The sequence below is a fragment of the Chiloscyllium punctatum genome, chromosome 32, assembly GCF_047496795.1.
Source record: "Chiloscyllium punctatum isolate Juve2018m chromosome 32, sChiPun1.3, whole genome shotgun sequence".
Taxonomy (NCBI): Eukaryota; Metazoa; Chordata; class Chondrichthyes; order Orectolobiformes; family Hemiscylliidae; genus Chiloscyllium; species Chiloscyllium punctatum.
Window position 1 is genome coordinate 17,469,701 of NC_092770.1, and position 20,445 is coordinate 17,490,145.

A 20,445-nucleotide genomic window follows, 5' to 3' on the forward strand; every position below is an offset into this window, starting at 1 on the left:
GCTTTTCCAGCACCACATTTTTTGTCAGTGACAGGTACTGTACCTACTGGCTTTTATAACACTAGGCATACAGATTGATGGTTTGCATCACTGAACACTGGGCTACTTCTGCTCTTCCCAGCTATGCATCCATTTGCCCTTTTGCCCTCCATTTTTCAAACCTGTTTTCTCAGTGTCTCAAACATGCAGTGTGTCGAATGTTTCTGAAGTGTAATCCCTGCTCCTGCGGATCACTGTACAAGAATTGATAAAAGCAAATGGCGCACGATATCTGAGGCCATTTGACATTCTATTGCAGAGTCTGGGAATAGAAAATTAAAGGAGAGACTAAGTGCTGACATAAAAGTTTGCAAAGCTTCAATTTTAGATGAAAGGAGCTACACAAGCGTGCCATCTATTTTAGTTTTTTAATTGCGAACCTCTTGATGTTCTATTAATATTAAAATGTTTAAATCAAATTTACTGAGCAGTCCTTCATTTATTTCAGAAACCGAGCTGGTCGTAACAAGTCTGTGTGCATGTTTCAAAATCGACTTTGACCTGGTAAGAATTTACATGATTGGATTTTAGTTTTAATGTCCAGGACGTAAATTGCTGTGACAACCAATTTTTTGCAACTTCAGAAGGTTTCAGTTCTCCCACTGTTGTGCATCTGTTGTATTTGGCTCAAACCAAACTCCATCAAAAATTAAGTCATGTTTTTGCGATCGAAGATCTGCTTTATTTTTCGGATTGTCATATTAACATTGGTAGCTGTAGAGAGAGTGCAGATGAGGTTTACCAGGATGCTGCCTGGTCTGGAGGGCAGGTCTTATGAAGAAAGGTTGAGGGAACTAAGGCTTTTCACTTTAGAGTGAAGAAGGATGAGAGGTGACTTGATAGAGGTGTACAAGATGATGGGAGGCATAGATAGAGTGAATGGTCAGAGACTTTTTCCCAGGGTGGAAATGGCTATCATGAGGGGGCGTAATTTTAAGATGATTTGAGGAAGTTTTGGAGAGATCTCAGAGGTAGGTTCTTTACTCAGAGAGTGTTGGGTGCGTGGAATGCAATGCCAGTGGTGGTAGTAGAGTCAGATACTTAAGTAACTCTTGGAGAGGCACATGGATGATAGTACAATGAAGAGTATGTCGGTTAGTTTGATCTTAGAATAGTATAAAAGGTTGTCACAACATCAAGGTCCGAAGGGCCTGTAGTGTTCTGTGTTCTGTTTAATAACTGCCTTTGCATAAACACCCCATTCTCCAGTACATTGGTGTGAGACAAAGAAGAACTTCAACTTTGAATCTTTTGCAGGAAACTGGGATTAGTGTGGGAAGTAGTATATTTTTGACGGTATAGACATGCTGGGCTGTACTGTATGATTCTAACTTAATGTTAGCAGTAGCTGTTTGGAAGAGGTCATGGATAGCCGTACACCATAACAGGTGAGAGTGCAAATATTTAGCATGGCTGCGTGGGGTGTTCTCTACAGATTTTTAGTTAAACCATGTACTTTCTTTCTACAGAGAGAACTTAGATGAACTTCTGTTTGTATTGCACAGACAGAAAGGAAGTGTTTGTACCTCCTATCCCATCATGAGTTATTAAATGTCAGTTTATATACCTCCCATTATTTTGATAAGTGTAACATACAAGATCCTGAGAGTAATTGACAAATTGGACATTGAAAGGATATTTCCACTTGTGGGAGAGATGGGAGTGTGGAGATGCAATGGAAAAATAAGACTCTTCCATTGAAGGCAGAGGTGAAGAGAAAAGTTTTCGGAATGTTGAGTATCTGTGGAACTGTCTTCCCCAGAGAGCAGTAGAGGCAGGGTCCTTGAATATTTAATATTATGTAGACCTATACATCCTCAGTTCTGAGGAGAGGTTACCAGACCCAAAATGTTAACTCAGATTTCTCTCCTCAAATGCTGCCAGACCTGCTGAGAGCAATTTCTGCTTTTGTAGCTCTTTGGGGTCTTGACTAACAAAGGTGTTGAAGGTTGTGAGGAGTAAAAGTGTTGAGGTTACACTCAGATCAGCTGTGATCTTATCGAATGGTGGAGCAGGCTTGAGGATCTCATGAAGGAATTAGATATAGTCCTTGGGGCTAAAGGGATTGCAGAAGATGGGCATTGATCTCAAGAAGGTGCAAAATGGAGAAACTTAACAATTTTGGGTCATCAGTCGCCCAGACAATAAACACCTTTAGTTGTAGAGATTAAGGTCTGAAATTGCCAGACGGCAGTAATCTTTCTTATTGAAAGATGATGGATTGCTCCTGGAGCATCTCTGGAGCAATGCAAGAGTTTGAAGATGGCAAGGTCAGAGGGAAGGCATGGGTGAGAACTTCACAACAAGCCTCTAGAAGTCTGTGACTGTGGGTGTGGATTGAGCAGAGGTCTTCTCCAATCCCAGTCTTCATTTGGTGGTCTCCCCATTGTAGCTGACTACATCGTGACCAGTAAACGCCTGATACTAATTACAGTGAAGTACAAATAAATGGCTGTTTCAGTTGCTAGGAGTGTCTGGGGCTTTGGACAGTGAGAAATAAAGAGGTAAAAGGGAAGCATTTGCAACTTGCATTAACGCGGAGAGATTCCATGCGATAAGAGGAATGGGAGGGGGCATTGTGGTACTTGTGTCCTCAGTTATGTGTGTTTTCGGCAATGGAACGGTGAGTGGTTGCTGTGTGATACCCTGTTTGTGATGAACCAGTGATTACGTGCACTTGTCTCAGTTTAATGTAATCTGTTAACTGCTCCAAACACAATCCCCCTTGACCTTGGGGAAATCAAATGTGCTTGGGTTTAGATTTTAGGCCCCCCCCCCCCCCCCCGAGCTTCCAGTAGCTTGTGTTATTAATGTCTTGTCCCATTCCCACTCTCTAATCTCAGCCTCATACTTAGATCCAAGGTAAAGGAACAGCAGCTCACCTTTCACATTGTCACTTTTCAGCCATCTGAGCTCAATGTTGAATTTAACAATTTCAGACTTTAACCACTCCCCACTATTTGAGTTGCAAATTTTGTCTTGGTTTTCCCGTTAACCAGCTCCCAATCCATGTTTTCCTTCTTTAATTCTCCTATTAACATCTCTTTTTGTTTTCTGTCATTGTGTCACCTGATCTCCTGTGAGTTCCACCCAATAGATCATTTATCTTTTTGTGTGTTTTCTCTGCGCACCCCTCGCGCCCACCCACAACCCCCCCCCCCCCCCCCGATGTTCCTGGACTTGCTTGAAACTGGTCACATCTTTAACTTTTTCCAAGTACTGAGGAAGTGTCGCTGACTTGAAAAGTTAACTCTGCTTCCCTCTCCGCAGATGCTGCCTGACCTGCTGAGTTTTTCCATCATTTTCTGTTTTTAGACCGATCCATGAGGTTCTTGTTATGAGAAGTCCAGCAATATAGGAAACTGTGCCTTGTGATGCGGTGAATTCACATTTCTGCCTCTCAATCTGAAGCTCTAAAGCTACACTCCAGGGCTCAAAGTAGCATGCACAACACAGCCTAATGGGCTGAGTAATCTTGTATTAGATTCCCTACAGTGTGGAAACCAGCCCAACAAGTCCACACCAACACTCCAAAGAGCAACCCACCCCAACCCATTCCCTTACCCTATATTTACCACTGACTAAGCACCTAACGCACTACGGGCAATTTAGCAAGACCAATTCACCTGACCTGCAGGTCTTTGGATGGAGGGAGGAAAATGGAGCACACCCACACAGACTTGGGCAGAATATGCAAACTCTGCGCAAACACCCAAGGCTGGGACCGAATCCAGGTCCCTGGTGCTGTGAGGCAACAGTGCTAACCACTGAGCCACTGTGCCACCCCTATTTATTTACTTTGAATACAAAGCCCTCAACTTTTGAATCCTTCCAAAACCCATCAGATGGCAACAGCTGCAGAGACTCCAGATCACACATCCGATGGATAGAAATCGGAACCTCTGCCGTCACTATTCGTAACTCCAGGCGGCAATGGAAAAGCAACTCGGTCTCTCTGAATAATCGGGCACATCCAGAGATACAGGTCCAATGTGTCTGTTCCTGACTCCTGCATTTTCTCCTATTCTTAAACTAACTCTGGCCATTTCTTTGCAGCATTTGAGGGCTAATCACTACCTTCTGCCACCACTTCCTTCCCGGCTGTTTCTCATTTTATTCATGTGGGAAAAAAAATGGGGCAAGTCCTGTCTCTGGTGTTCCCCTTCTGTTGCTTCAAAGGATGTTTGTCTTTTCTTTTTTTGAGTCATCTGCTTGCTCCCTCATCCACTGCCAAAGCCCAGACTGATCACTGACCACAGATTTAACCATTCCTAATGTTCAGTCAAACGCTGTTCACAAAGTTAATGCTGATGGCAGTGATTGTGTGGATATGAGCTTGCCTGAGAGACAATAAAACCAGACTGAACCGTTGCGCTTCAGAATAAAGGAAGATGGACAGTGACGTTCTGCAAGTTCAACGCAGCCCAAGTGCAATTCTGCTCTCCTTCCTATTGGAAGGACGTTGTGAAACTTGGAAGGGTTCAGAAAGGATTTAAAAGGATGTTGCCAGGGTTGGAGAATTTGAGCTATAGGGAGAGGATGAACAGGCTGGGGCTGTTTTCCCGGAGCATCAGAGGCTGAGGGGTGACCGTATAAAGGTTTATAAAATCATGAGGGGCATGGATAGGGTAAATAGGCAAAGTGTAGGAGTCCAAAACTAGAGGGCATAGGTTTAGGGTGAGAGGGGAAAGATATAAAAGGGGCCTAAGGGGCAACTCTTTCATGCAGAGGGTGGTGTGTTTATGGAATGAGCTGCTAGAGGAAGTCGGGGAAGCTGGTACAATTACAGCATTTAAAAGGCACCTGGATGGGTATATGAATAGGAAGGGTTTAAAAGGATGTGGGCCAAGTGCTGGCAGATGGGACTAGATTAGGTTAAGAAATCTGGTCGGCACGGACGAGTTGGACCGAAGGGTCTGTTTCCATGCTGTACATGTCTATGACTCTAAGTGAGACAGGATTCATTTTGGTAGGAAGAGTGTTGAGAGATAAGGTAGAGTGAGTGTACAGTTCGAAAGAGAGTGGAGAGTCCGAAATGGATGTGTGCATCAGTAACTGAAGGTAACAGGACAAGCTGAGAGAGCAATTGAGAAAAGATGCCGCATTCATGGCTTTATTTCCAAGGGCACAGATTGCAGGGGCAAGAAAGACACGTTACATTTTTATAAGACACCAATTCAATTCCAATTGAAGCACTGCATCTAATTTTGGGTACCACATTTTCAAAGGATTGGACTCTGGTCAAACTGTCTGGTTTAAATTTAAACAAAGCTTGGCAGTTAGTTGCCAGCTCAGTGTTTTTCACAGCTGCCAGGGACCCACACTTGGCTACTGTGCGGTGTTTGCACAATCTCCCCGTGTCTGCGTGGGTTTCCTCCGGGTGCTCCAGTTGCCTCCCACAGTCCAAAGACGTGCAGGTTAGGTGGATTGGCCATGCTACATCTTGCAATTATGTCCAGGCATGTGTAAGTTAGGTGGATTGGCCATGGGAAATGCAGGTTTATGGGTAGGGGGTTGGGTCAGGGTGAGATGCTCTTCAGAGGGCCTGCGCAGACTTGATGGGTCGAATGGCCTGCTTCCACTCTGTAGGGATTCTATGAGACACCATCAAATGGTGCACTCTCCATGGCAATGGCTCTGCCAATCATAGTCCACCCACCAACCGATTAACGCATTTATGCAGAATGAAAAAGTTGTTTGCTTTTCATTGGTATTTTACTTCGTGTAAATTTGCCCTGATGAGTGAAGGATCGAAAGCTTCAACAAAATTTTTTTTTCAGCAAGTTGTGTCATAGCAAATGACTATCTATTGTCGGCTTCCCTCAGGATGATTGAATCATGGCTTAAACATTTAAATAAGGACTGATTCCCCATTCGAATTAAGTATACCTGATGCCTCATCTACAAGGCAAGTGCATGGACTACAGAGATGAATGTTCTGTCTTTAGTGTGGGTCCTCATTAACGACTGTGTCGAGAATGTGGTGTTGGAAAAGCACAGCAGGTCAAGCAGCATCCGAAGAGCAGGAGAATCAACGTTTTGGGCATAAGCCCTTCATCAGGAGTGCGCCCTCATTCCGGATGAAGGGCTTATGCCCAATTCTCCTGCTGCTCGGATGCTGCCTGACCTGCTGTCCTTTTCCTGCACCACACTGTCAACTCTGATCTCCAGCATCTGCAGTCCTCACTTTCTCCTTCATTAACAACTGTGCCATGGAGCTGCATGGAGTGTACTTACCGATGGACACTTATCCCTCTCTGCAAGTTAACAAAACTGAGACAGAGGGCAAAGTGCTATCAGAGACAGTTGAAGATGAGGCACTGGATATTTGTGAAATGATGAGAAAGATGTCGCAGCCACCTTGTTGTGTTCTTATTTGTCCAGGGTTTAGACGTATACTCGGTGTACATCGTGTTCCCTGGACCTTCTTTGTGTGGAGACAGTGTGGCCTTGTTGAGACTGGCTAATTGGTACAAATTCATGTTCAGTGCATTAGGAGTTGATTTCTTCAATGCTTAGGACCCAAGTGACATGCATTACACCCATCTCTGTCAGTACATGGTGGGTGGGGGATATTGCAGTGGAAGAATGTCCACAACTCTTTGAGTGTACAGCAAACCTTCTCCAGCCCTCACAATCAAGGCAACACCTTGTTGCCCCCGTAACAGCTGTCCCATTCCTTCAATAGCAGCCCTGTGCCCTCCCAGAACTTGTATCTGTAATCAATGTTTGACCTTCACACTTGGCCTCTCTAATGTAGGGCGACACAGTGGCTAGCACTGCTACCTCACAGCGCCAGGGACCTGGGTTTGATTGCCAATTTGGGTGAATGTCTGTGTGGAGTTTGCACGTTCTCCCCCGTGTCTGCATGGATTTCCTCTGGTTTCCTCCCACAATCCAAAGATGTGTAGGTTAGGGTGGATTGATCATGCTAAATTGCCCATAGTGTTAGGTGTACTAGTCAGGGGTAAACATAGGGTAGGGGAATGGGTCTGGGTGGGTTACTCTTCGGAGGGTTGGTTTGGACTTGTTGGGCCAAATGGCCTGTTTCCGTCCTGTAGGTAATCTAATCTAATCCAATCTCCTCGGCTGCGATTGACCATTTTCACAATGGTACAGGAGGACGATGCTTCAGACCACTCACTCCAGTCATCAGCAGTGCCCCTTGCAAACAGCCACAGAAATGGCTGGGAAAATCTCAGCAGGTCTGGCAGCATCTATGGAGGGAAATCAGAGCTAATCTTTTGGGTCCGGTGACTTCTCTTCATTCCTCGCAGAGCTGCTATTCATTTTTGGGAAATCGGCCAACTTCCTCCACTGAGGCATCAGGGATCAGTAGTTGCCAGGGTCTCCCCGTGTGATGCGTTTAACAAAGCTGGCTGTTCCTCCCCAGCGTCTCTCCAGCTTCTCTGAAGCACGGGATTGCACAAGTTTGGAAGAGAATATGTCGATGCCTTTTTTTTTTCTTGACAGGTGACGACAATTGTTGTGGTTAACGCTGAGCCCTGAGGCAGTCTGATGAGATTTTGGAAAAAAAATCTCAAAATAAATCACCTCTGTCTGACTGGGACAGCTGCTGTAGAGACACACCTTTTAATTTCCTTCCCCCACCCGGTTCCAAATCTAGGCCCTGAGGGAAGGAAAACTTCCAATGCGGTGTGCCAAAGATTCTGAGAGCTCTTTGTTTCACGATGAGATTTATAGTTTTTGTGGAGCATTGAAGGGCTGGGCAGCCCCATAAAAATGAGAATAAATTGAAATCTGATCTGCGTGCTGGAACAAAACAGCAAATTACAGGTGGTGTCTTCCCTGCCACAGCTAGGGGTGGGAGTGCCCTTATTTACCTCACCTTTTGGGGAAGGCACGTTAAGTGCTCCTCAGGCACTAACCTGACTGTGGGAGCAGGAAAATGTCTGGCAACAGAGCTTCATTTTTAAAAAAACAATCCCACACCAGAGTGAAACACCTCCATAGCAAATGGGAAAATGGTCGTGGTCGTTGGAGGTCAGTCATTTCAGCTCCAGGATATCTCTGCAGGAGTTCCTCAGGGTAGTGTCTGAGGCCCAACCATCATGAGTTGCTCCGTCCAGCTCGAATGCCTGTTTTATGACAGTGAGCAGATTCTTATGCCAATGGGGCATCCCTCAATGTTTAAATACTCAAACGTCTGTAGTAGGAACTGAAGTGTGCCATTCGGCCCCTCCAATCTGCACTGCTGTTCAATGCCATCATGGCTGATGCGCTTGTGTTTTCTTCCCTAATAAGAATCTTAACCACCTCCGTCTTAAAAGTATGTAATGATCCCATGTCATTCTGAGGCAGAAAGTTGCAAAGTCACACCAAACATCTGAGAGAAAATAAAAGCCATAGTTCAAAAATAGTTCAGATTCTTAAAAAGTTAAAAAATCACACAACACCAGGTTATAGTCCAACAGGTTTAATTGGAAGCACTAACTTTCGGAACGCTGCTCCTTCATCAGGTGGTTGTGTCCACCGCCAGATGGCACTCCGAAAGCTAGTGCTTCCAGTTAAACCTGTTGAACTATAACCTGGCGTTGTGTGATTTTTAACTTTGTACATCCCAGTCCAACACCGGCATCTCCAAATCAGATTCTAATACAGTTCAATCAATTCACACCTCACTCTTCGAAACTCCAATGGAAACAGGCCCAGTCTGTCCAACATTTCCTCATGACTCACTTGCTCACTCCAGGTATCAATCTAGACAACAGACAATAGGTGCAGGAGTAGGCCATTCAGCCTTTCAAGCCTGCACCGCCATTCAATATGATCATGGCTGATCATTCCTAATCAGTATCCACTTCCTGCCTTATCTCCATAACCCTTGATTCCACTATCCTTGAGAGCTCTATCCAACTCTTTCTTAAATGAATCCAGAGACTGGGCCTCCACTGCCCTCTGGGGCAGAGCATTCCACACAGCCACCACTCTCTGGGTGAAGAAGTTTCTCCTCATCTCTGTCCTAAATGGTCTACCCCGTATTTTTAAGCTGTGTCATCTGGTTCGGCACTCACCCATCAGCGGAAACATGTTTCCTGCTGCCAGAGTGTCCAATCCTTTCATAATCTTCTATGTCTTAATCAGATCCCCTCTCAGTCTTCTAAACTCGAGGGTATACAAGCTCAGTCGCTTCAGTCTTTCAGTGTAAGGTAATCCCGCCATTCCAGGAATTGACCGCGTGAACCAACACTGCACTCCCTCAATAGCCAGAATGTCTTTCCTCAAATTTGGAGACCAGAACTGCACACAGTACTCCAGGTGTGGTTTCACCAGGGCCCTGTACAGCTGCAGAAGCACCTCTTTGCTTCTATACTCAATTCCTCTTGTTATGAAGGGCAGCATGCTATTAGCCTTCTTCACTACCTGCTGTACCTGCATGCTTGCCTTCATTGACTGGTGTACAAGAACACCCAGATCTCTCTGTACTGCCCCTTTACCTAAATTGATTCCAATGAGGTAGTAATCTGCTTTCCTGTTCTTGCCACCAAAGTGGATAACCATACATTTATCCACATTAAACTGCATCTGCCATGAATCTGCCCACTCACCTAACTTGTCCAGGTCACCCTGTAATCTCCTAACATCCTCATCACATTTCACCCTGCCACCCAGCTTTGTATCATCAGCAAATTTGCTAATGTTATTGCTGATACCATCTTCTATATCATTAACATATATTGTAAAAAGCTGCGGTCCCAGCACGGATCCCTGCGGTACCCCACTGGTCACTGCCTGCCATTCTGAAATGGAGCCGTTTATCACTACCCTTTCTTTCCTATCAGCCAACCAATTTTCAATCCAATCTAGTATTTTCCCCCCAATACCATGTGCCCTAATTTTACTCACTAACCTCCTGTGTGGGACTTTATCAAAAGCTTTCTGAAAGTCCAGGTACACTACATCTACTGGATCTCCCTCGTCCATCTTCAGAGTTACCCACCTCGGAGCCATCTCCAAAGCATTAACACCCTTCCTTACATAAGGAGACCAAAACTGCATGCAGTGTATAAGATATAGACTCACCATTGCCATGTAGAACTTTTTATGTTCAGTTGCTGTCATAATAAAGGATAGCATTCCAGTAGCTCTCTCGCTTACTTGCTGTACCTGCTTACTAGCTTTCAGTGACTCATGCATAGAAGCAAGACTTGAATAGCAATCAGACTTGGCTCGACAGCCAACAGCAGTGTGAGACAGGACTTGACTATCTCTAACAAGAAAATGATGCAGCGTCCTCTCTGTGTTCCCGGTTCCTTCATCAATATCCTGGAAGTCCCCCTTGACCAAAAGCTTATTGGGAACAGCCATATCCAAGCGAGGCCAACTTCTGATAGCACATCTCTCTCCCTTGAGTTCAACAACTTCAGATTATGAACCCACTCCCATTGTTTCCCTGTATTTTAGCCTTACTTGTTACATTTTCTGTCACCATGTCCTCTCTCCCCTCCCCTCACCCCAGTGGGGCTGTCAGTTCTTTCTAGTCTGACAGTTAGACACACCATTGTTCTGCCATTCTCACATTTCCGATCACGTAATCTGTACTATCTGCACCCTTTCTCCCCCAAGGTTACAATTACTGTGAAGGTCAGCCTCTCCCCTTACCTGAAGAGGTGGCACGGTGGCTCAGTGGTTAGCTCTGTTGCCTCACAGCGCCAGGGACCCAGGTTTGATTCCAGCCTCGGGCGACTGTCTGAGTGGAGTTTGCACATTCTCCCCGTGTCTGCGTGGGTTTCCTCTGGGTGCTCTGGTTTCCTCCCACAATCCAAAGATGTGCAGGTTAGGTGAATTGGCCATGCTCAGTTGCCCATAGGGTTCAGGGATATGTAGGTTAGGTGCATTAGTCAGGGGTCAATGTACAGTAATAGGTTAGGGGAATGGGTCTGGGTGGGATACTCTTCAGAGGGTTAGACTGGTCTTGTTGGATCAAAGGGCCTGTTTCCACGTTGTAGGGATTTAATGATGACCCTCAAGTTAAACTACCACCAGTTGTCTCTCTCTAATGAGATAGCAGCCTATGATTTGGTAAGACCATGCACCGTTCTCAAGTGGATGCTGCCTTTTCTCACAATACAGTCAGGAATTCTGACTCAATGAATAACAATCCTTTTGAAGCAGGAAATGGTACAAAATTCCCCTGGACTGAGGAGTTCTGTAGTTTCACAGTCAAACCCCTTAGAAAAATCGCGGCACCAAGAGAGAACATTATGTTTGGAGTAGAGGTTGTTAACAGAACACATTTAAAAATCATCAACCAACAGAACTCTTTTTTCCCTCCCATTCATGCAGCAAATTATTCTCAACAAAAATAATTCAAAATCTACTCCCTTGACTGGGAGTCTGTGCTATTTCTGGGTTCTATATGGAATTGATACTTAAATAAATAACTGAGTCTTAGAATCTGGATTTTATATTAATGTGGTGTTTGGATGGAGAACTATGTACAGTGGGAATAAATTGGCTGGAACTTTGTATATTGGAACAGATTTGGAACTGCTTCATATTTTCGTAACGACTGATACTGCTGCCGTTTCTGTTGACAACACCAGGAAGCAATGTGAGCTATTGCATTGAGGAATCCAGACTCAGAACAAATTTGTTTCTTTGCTCTGTGCCCAGGGTTGAAAGGAGAATTAATTAAAACATTACAGATGCTGGAGAGCCTAAAGTAAAACTGCAAGTGCTGGAGAAATTCAGTAGTTTCTGTAGAGAGAGAGAGAGAGAGAGAAAAACACAATGTGAAAACTTTCAGTCATGATATGACTTATTCAAGTTTGCACTATTTCAGCCTTTTTTATTTCCACAGTGTGGAAATAGGCCCAACAAGTCCACACCAACTCTCTGGAGAGCAACCCACCCAGACCCATTCCCTTACATTTACCCCTTCACCTAACACTACAGGCAACTTAGCATGGCCAATTCACCTAACCTGCACATTTTTAGACTGTGGGAGGAAACCCATGCAGATATAGGGAGAATGTGCAAACTCCACACAGACAGGTGCCTGAGGCAGGAATTGAACCTGGGTCCCTGGTGCTGTGAGACAGCAGTGCTAACCACTGTGCTACTGTGCCACCCAGCTTTTGTGACACCTTTGATTTGAATGCAGCAGCAGTCACCTTCACACTGTCCTTGCAGTTGGTGTGCTTTTTCAGGATGGAGGCCACTGTTTTTATTGCCTGTTTCTCGTGTGTGTGTGTGTGTGTGTGTGTGTGTGTGGTGGGGGTAGGGGGGGAAGGCGGATGGGGAGGTAGTGTCTAAATGGCAGTGCTAACATCCTGTTGCGTTCAAGTCAGAATGCAATTAAAATTAGTGTTCTGGTTGTATAGAGCCTTTCTGTAGACATCCCATTTTATTGCAGCTTTTCATCATGTGCTCATCAGGACAATTTGCAAGAATGCCAACTCAAGGTGAGAACTAGCATTGTCCCGATGAGAGCAGGAGAAAATGTAATTGAAAAGCTGGCCTCAGTCAGAATTAAAATGTTGGATTTATATAAAAAATCAAATGATTCACTCGTGTCCTTTACAGAAAGATATCTTCCATCCTTACTTGGTCTGGCCTACACGTGACTCCAATCACCGTAACAATATTGTTAAGGTTTAACTGCCCAGTGAAGACACTTAGTTGAATTGAGTCTTGCGCAGAATACTGAGGTATGTATGGATTGTGGCAGTACAGACAAACCAGCTTCCTGAGGGCAATTAATTCTGGTCTTGTCGGCAACTCCGGTAACCTGAGAGGGTTGGTGTTTTCAATCTTTAGATCTCAATTCTTGTTGACGCTTCTATGATGTTATAAGTTTGACTCTGGGAAGTAGATGAATTGAATTGATTGAATTAGCTTTATTGACACATGTACTCACATGACTACAGTGCATAGTTTACAAATTGCCTCTTACTTTACCATCTTAGACACAAAGATCTCTGGGAAAAGATTCTTGAGTACAAACTCTTAGGAAAACAAAATTAGAAAAATCCAGCTTTGCAGAAATTCAAAAGTACAAAGTCACAGTAATCAGAAAGATAAAGAAATAAAAATTTCAGAATAATTAGCAAGGTTATATCTCATGGAATTCAGGGAGAACTAGCGATTTGGATACAGAACTGGCTCAAAGGTAGCAGACAGAGGGTGGTGGTGGAGAGTTGTTTTTCAGACTGGAGGCCAATGACCATTGGAGTGCCACAAGGATCGGTGCTGGGTCCTTTACTTTTTGTCATTTACATAAATGATTTGAATGCGAGCATAAGAAGTACAGTTAGTAAGTTTGCAGGTGATACCAAAATTGGAGGTATAGTGGACAGCGAAGAGGGTTACCTCAGATTAGAATAGGATCTTGACCAGATGGGCCAATGGGCTGAGAAGTGGCAGATGGAGTTTAATTTACATAAATGCGAGGTGCTGCATTTTGGGAAAGCAAATCTTAGCAGGACTTATACACTTAGTGGTAAGGTCCTAGGGAGTGTTGCTGAACAAAGAGACCTTAGAGTGCAGGTTCATAGCTCCTTGAAAGTGGAGTCACAGATAGATAAGATAGTGAAGAAGGAGTTTGGTATGCTTTATTTTATTGGTCAGAGTATTGAGTACAGGAATCGGGAGGTCATGTTGCAGCTGTACAGGACATTGGTCAGGCCACTGTTGGAATATTGCATGCAATTCTGGTCTCCTTATCAGAAAGATGTTGTGAAACCTGAAAGGGTTCAGAAAAGATTTACAAGGATGTTACCGGGGTTGGAGGATTTGAGCTGCAGGGAGAGGCTAAACAGGGTGGGGCTGTTTTCCTTGGAGCGTTGGAGGCTGAGGGATGACCTTATAGAGGTTTACAAAATTATGAGGGGCATGGATAGGGTAAATAGGCAAAGTCTTTTCCCTGGTGTAGGGTAGTCCAGAACTAGAGGACATAGGTTTAGGGTGAGAGGGGAAAGATATAAAAGAGACCTACAGGGCAACTTTTTCACGCAGAGGGTGGTACGTGTATGGAATGAGCTGCCAGAGGAAGTGGTGGATGCTGGTACAATTGCAACATTTAAGAGGCATTTGGATGGGTATTTGAATAGGAAGGGTTTGGAGGGATATGGGCCGGGTGCTGGCAGGTGGGACTAGATTGGGTTGGGATATCTGGTCGGCATGGACGGGTTGGACCAAAGGATCTGTTCCCATGCTGTACATCTCTATGACTCTATGATGCGCCAACCTTAATATAACAAGAAGAAAAATAAATCGAAAGAGAATTTAAGACAAAGACTTCCAAACAAGATCACTGTGCTCTCAGGATTTGCTCATGCTGTGCTGACTGGAGTTGTACCATGCTGTTGTTATGTTACTAGGTTTGAAGAAAGTTTATGATCATTCTCATACTGAAGTGTATTTCGTTCTGCTTTAACGCCTGTTTTGTCAGCGTGAATTGGCTAGAACACGATTCAGGAATTGTGGACACAGGAATTGTGTTTGGATAACACAAACTTTCTATGGAACGGGTTTAGCGATTTTCTATTAGCAATCTTCTGCTGCGCGATTTTCTAGTGCAGTGTTTCATAGTGCAGAGGAACCTAGCTGTCGTGTACTAGCAGAATGACTTGGGATGCACTTCCTGGGAAGGGCTTGACCAGTTTCTGCCTGAAATTTCAGCCAGCAGCCAGCAGATGGCAGGCAGGGTTCACTGTCCATTTACTTCAGTCTTGCGTTGTGTGATGACAGAACCTTTCCCAGAGAATGAATGGTGCCTTTATACACATCCCAGGCCTGTTGCCTTTCCCCATTTCATCCAGATTCCGAGAGCCTCAACGCGCTCAAGGTCAGAATTCTTTCTTTCTTTCTAAATGTATTTTAGATGTTGTGGTGAGATTCCAGAGCTCTAAAGGACCTGGTTCCTTCCTTTCCAGCGTTCAAAGAAATGCCTAAATTTCTTGGTATTCTATTCGGCTGATCAAACAGATTTTAAAAATAATATTGCCTGAGCACACTTCTGATGGTCAGATGCGCATGTGTCGATAGGTAGCATTGGCAAAAAGATATTGAAAGAAACAGCTGTGCTGCAATTTCTGTTGTTTTTTAACAGGATGTGTACGTCACTTGTTGCTCATTCCTAACTGCCCACAAACTGAGGAGCTTTCTAGGCCATTTAAGAGGGCAGTTAAGAATCTGTGGTTTGGTGCTCAGGGCCAGACCAGATAAGGACAGCAAATTTACTTCCCAGCAATTTAGAAGGTTAAGGGATGATTCAGAGTCATAGCACAGAAACAGACCCTTCGGTTCAACTTGTTCATTCTGACCAGATATCCTAAATAAATCTAGTCCCATTTGCCATGATTTGGCCCATATCCCTCCAAACCCTTCCTATTCATATGCCCATCCAAATGCCTCTTAAATGTTGCAATTGTACCAGCCTCTACCACTTCCTCTGGTAGTTCATTCCATACACATATCATCCTCTGTGTGAAAAAGTTGTCCCTTAGGTCTCTTTTATATCTTTCCCTTCTCACCCTAAACCTATGCCATCTAATTCTGGACTCTCCCACCCCAGGGAAAAGACCTTGTCTATTTACCCTATCCATGCCCCCCCTCATGATTTTATAAATCTCAACAAGGTCACCCCTCAGCCTCCGACGGTCCAGGGAAAACAGCCCCAGCCTGTTCAACCTCTCCCTATAGCTCAAATCCTCCAACCCTGGCAACATCCTTATAAATGTTTTCTGAATCCTTTCAAGTTTCACAACATCCTTCCAAAAGGCGAGAGACCAGAATTGCATACCGTATTCCAAAAGTGGCCTAACCAATGACCTAGCAGTTGCAACATGACCTCCCAACTCCTGTACTCAATTTTGATCCAACGTTTTTGTAAAGATAGTCAGGGGAACAACCAGTAAATGGAAGGAAGCTTTCTCTGGTTGTGGGTGTGAGGAGTGGATCGAGGAGTGGGAGCAGACACTTGCTCACTGGAATTTGCAACACCTTTCCACAAATGGCAATTAGTGCTGGTTCAATAAACTTTCAAAATAAGTTTGACAGAATGTTTTTCATCAGAATTATCAAGGCATGTGGACAATGGCGAGTATCCAGAAATAGGTCACAAATCCTTCATGATCTGCTGGTGGATTAGGCTGGAAGGATTAAATGACTGACCTTTTCTTGCTGCATGCCTTGTGTGGAAACCTTTGCTGTTTTGCAATGCTGCCTCAGCACTCTGCACTGTCCTGGTTGTTCTTGCTAGGTGTGTCTTCCCTCTGTGTTAAGGTAAAGCTGTGTTGGCTAAGCTCATTGACCAGGTAAGGAGGAACTGCTTTTCCCAGAGAGTAGTGAATCTGTGGAATTCTCTGCCCAACGAAGCAGTAGAGGCAGTTTCATTAAATATATTCAAGCACAGTTGGATGGGTTTTTGCATGGTAGGGGAATTAAGGGTGATGGGGATAATGCAGGTAGGAGGAGCTGAGATGATGATCTTAATGAATGGTAGGCAGGCTCAACGGGCCAAATGGCCTACTCCAGCTTCTAATACTATGAAACTATGAAATTCCTGACCTAGAGGGAGGCAGTGTTGAACCATGACCTGATCTGAAGGAAGGCCATGCCGATCTCTCCTGTACGATGGGTTTGACTCTTTTGAAAAAGAATAACTTGCAGAGTTACAAGAGAAGCCCATTTAGTGAGTTGGCAGAGACACAATGGACTGAGCACTGTCCTAATACTTGGGAATGGTGGGGTTTTTTTATGGGGAAATATTTGGACAAACTGAGCTTGTATCCATGAGGATTTCAAAGAATAAGAGGAGACTTGATTGGAACACATAAGGTCGTGAGAGATCTTGATGGAGTGAATATGGAGAGTATGTCTCCTATTATAGAAGAATGTAGAATTCAGAATCACTGTTTAAAAGTTAATGGGTACCCATTTAACACAGATATGGAAGAATAAATGTTCTAACAGGGAGTTGTGAGAGTTTGAAATTGTCTCCCTCAAAAGGAGGTGGAAGCAAAGTTCTTGAGTATATAGGTCGTTCTGCAATAACACCCTTTTGTTAGCGTGAATTTGCTATAACACAGTTGACGAACTGGGGACATTGTTTCTAAAGCTCCAAGTTTTAAAACAGGTATTGGTTATAACACAGTTCTGGCCCCATTAGTTTAAATAGTGCTACGACTACACGATTTTGTTATAACAAGGGATTGCACCAGAATGGAACTACTGCATTATCACAGAACTGACCGGATTTTAAGGCAGAAGTGGTTAGATTCTTGATAAGCAAGAGGGTGAAAGGATCTCAGGGAATAGGGGGAAATGTGAATTTGAGATTAGAATCAGATCGGCCATCATCTTATTGAATGGCAGGGGCTGAATGGCCTCCTGCTGCTCCTAAAGTATATGCTCATATATAATTGCAACTGCTTTTGATGAAATCCATAATTTAATCAGCCTTCATATTCCTGAGAATGATTTGCAAATGCAGACTGTATGCGTTTTAAGGATATTTTTGAAACAGGGAGCTTAGATTTAGTGGCTGTAGATTCTTTGGTGATAGGAAAATATCATGCAGTTGTGCATGAAAACAACTCTGGGGGAGGTATTGGGTGTATTAGAATATCTGAAGGTGGATAAATCTCCGGATCCTGACCAGATATATCCAAGAACCCTGCAAGAGGCTGGATAGGAAATTGCGGGGGCCCTGGCTGATATTTTTGAATCATCATTAGCCACGGGTGAGGTCCAGGAAGACTTGAGGGGAGCAAATATTGTGACCCTTATTCAAGAAGGGCTGCAAAGAAAAACCTGGGACCTCCAGATCAGTGAGCTTAACATCTATGGTAGGTAAGTTACTTATGAAATTTCTGAGGGATAAGATGTACATACATTTGGAAAGACAGGGTTGACTAGGAATAGTCTGAATGGCTCTGTGCGTGGGAGATCATGCCTCAGAAATTTGTTAGAGTTCTTGGATGAAGTGACCAGGAAGGTTGATGAGGGCAGGGTGGTAGATGTACTCTATATGGATTTCAGTATGCCCTTTGATAAAGTTCAACATGATAGGCTGCTCTGGAAGGTTAGATCACACAGTGAGCTGGCAAGTTGGATACACAGTTGGCTTGATGGCAGTAAGCAAAGGGTAATAGTGGAAGGATGCTTGTTAGACTGGAGGCCTGTGACTAGTGGAGTGCCTCAGGGGTCAGTGCTGGGCCCATTACTGTTTGTTATCTATATCAATGATTTGGATGAGAACGTACAAGGCATGATTAGTAAGTTTGTAGATGATGCTAAAATAGGCGGTGTTGTGGACAGTGAGGAAAATTCAGAAATTGCAGCAGAACCTTGATCAGCTGGAGAAGTTGACCGAGAAATGGCAAATGGATAAGTTTAATATGGATAAGTGTAAGGGACTTGCATTTTGGAATGTCAAATCAAGGTAGGAGTTTCATGGTGAATGTTAGGGCCTTAAGGAGTGTAGTGGAACCTTGGAGTTCAGGTGTACAGTTCTCTGAAAGTGGAGTCCCAGGTAGACAGGGCAGTGAAGGTGGCTTTTGGCACACTGGCCTTCATCGATCAGGGCATTGAGTATAGAAACTGGGAAGTTATGCTGCAGTTGTACGGGACATTAGTGAGGCTGCACATGGAGTATTGTGTTCAGTTTTGGTCACCTTGCTATAGGAAGGATGTTATTAAACTGGAGAGCGTGCAGAAGAAAGTTACAAGGATGTTGCCAGGACTCAAGGGTTTGAATTATAGGGAGAGGTTGGACAAGCTAGGACTTTATTGTTTAGAGTAGAGGAAAGTGAAGGAGGATCTTACAGAAGCGCATAAGATCATGGGAAGCAGGGATAGCGTGAATGCACTTTTTCCTAGGGTTGGGGAATTGAGGAGTAGGGGCATCAGTTTAAGGTTAGAGGGGAAAGAATAGAAGGAACCTGAGGGGCACCTTTTTTACACAGAGGGTGGTATGCATTTGGAATTAGCTGCCAGCGGAAGTGGTTGAGGCAGGTACATTAAAAACATTTAAAAGGCATTTGGACAAATACATGAATAGGAAAGGATTAGAATGATATGGGCCAAGTGCAGGAAAATGGGCTTAGTGTGGATGGACATTTTGGTTGGCCAGGACCAGTTTTGGCCGAAGGGCCTGTCTCTGTGCTGTAGGAGTCTGTGACTATATGATATAAACATAGAAACTAAAACAAAGATTGCCATTTTGTGTGTAATGAAGAGAGCACGGAAATGAAGAACCTCTGGGCCAGACAGCTCACGGGTTAGCTCTCCAGGCGACCAAGATAACTACTCAAGAACTGCTTATTTCTTTCAACTGCTTCTTTCATGTGGTATTTGCAGGAGTACTGAGTAATTAATGAGGAAAGTCTTCTAATATTTCCCTCGTGGGACTGACCACAACCACAGCTCCATCCAAGAATTGAATAGTTTTTTAATTGGTTCCCGGACTGGAGTCTCTGTGAGTGTGCTTGGACTCCTGTGTGTCCTTCTGGTATTTATTCTGTTTCAGTTAGGCTCTGCTGCACAGTGTTTGAATTCGTGATTCTTGTAAAGTCCCTTCACCCCTTTACTATTTTGAAATCTGTTGTATATTCCTGTGAGGAGAAAGGAGCTTGCACGTAAAATTTGATTTAAGGAACATCTGTCTGTGGAGGTTAACCTTGCACATTGATCCTTTTGAGCAATTTGACCTTGAACATGTTGCCTGAGTGTGTGGGATTCCTGGCTTATTGAGGTTGAGGGGAAACAGCCTTGATTTCATACAGCCCACACATCCAGTGTCGAGTGCTCATGCATCATCTACCAGAGGACCCCATACAGAATAAAGGCAGACTATCCAGTCACTGTGTTTAACCATTAATCAGCAGAACTCATCTCATCACATGAAATCTTCAGGACCCATCTTTCAATTATTATCATGTAGAAGTTTTTATTATCAGGGGTATCTTCTCAGCGGATCATGTTTGCTATAGTCAGCATTACCCATGTAAATAGAACATAGAACATAGAACATAGAACAATACAGCACAGAACAGGCCCTTCGGCCCACGATGTTGTGCCGAACTTCTATCCTAGATTAAGCACCCATCCATGTACCTATCCAAATGCCACTTAAAGGTCGCCAATGAATCTGACTCTACCACTCCCTCGGGCAGCGCATTCCATGCCCCCACCACTCTCTGGGTAAAGAACCCACCCCTGACATCTCCCCTATACCTTCCACCCTTCACCTTAAATTTATGTCCCCTTGTAACACTCTGTTGTACCCGGGGAAAAAGTTTCTGACTGTCTACTCTATCTATTCCTCTGATCATCTTATAAACCTCTATCAAGTCACCCCTCATCCTTCGCCGTTCCAACGAGAAAAGGCCGAGAACTCTCAACCTATCCTCGTACGACCTACTCTCCATTCCAGGC

The 20,445-nt window shown here is 44.2% G+C and overlaps 1 protein-coding gene across 2 annotated transcripts in view; it reads left to right on the plus strand.

The window, feature by feature from the left end:
• The window catches only part of LOC140457934 (tetraspanin-9-like), a 201,496-nt gene that overhangs the window by 37,874 nt on the left and 143,177 nt on the right, over positions 1-20,445 (plus strand). Inside the window, exon 3 of one of the 2 annotated variants that reach the window (XM_072551777.1) lies at positions 488-543. The gene's annotated coding sequence lies outside the window, so the exon portion shown is untranslated. Of the gene's footprint in view, positions 1-487; positions 544-14,832; positions 14,852-20,445 lie in introns of those variants that run through there. The other variant, XM_072551775.1, reaches the window with a different exon arrangement.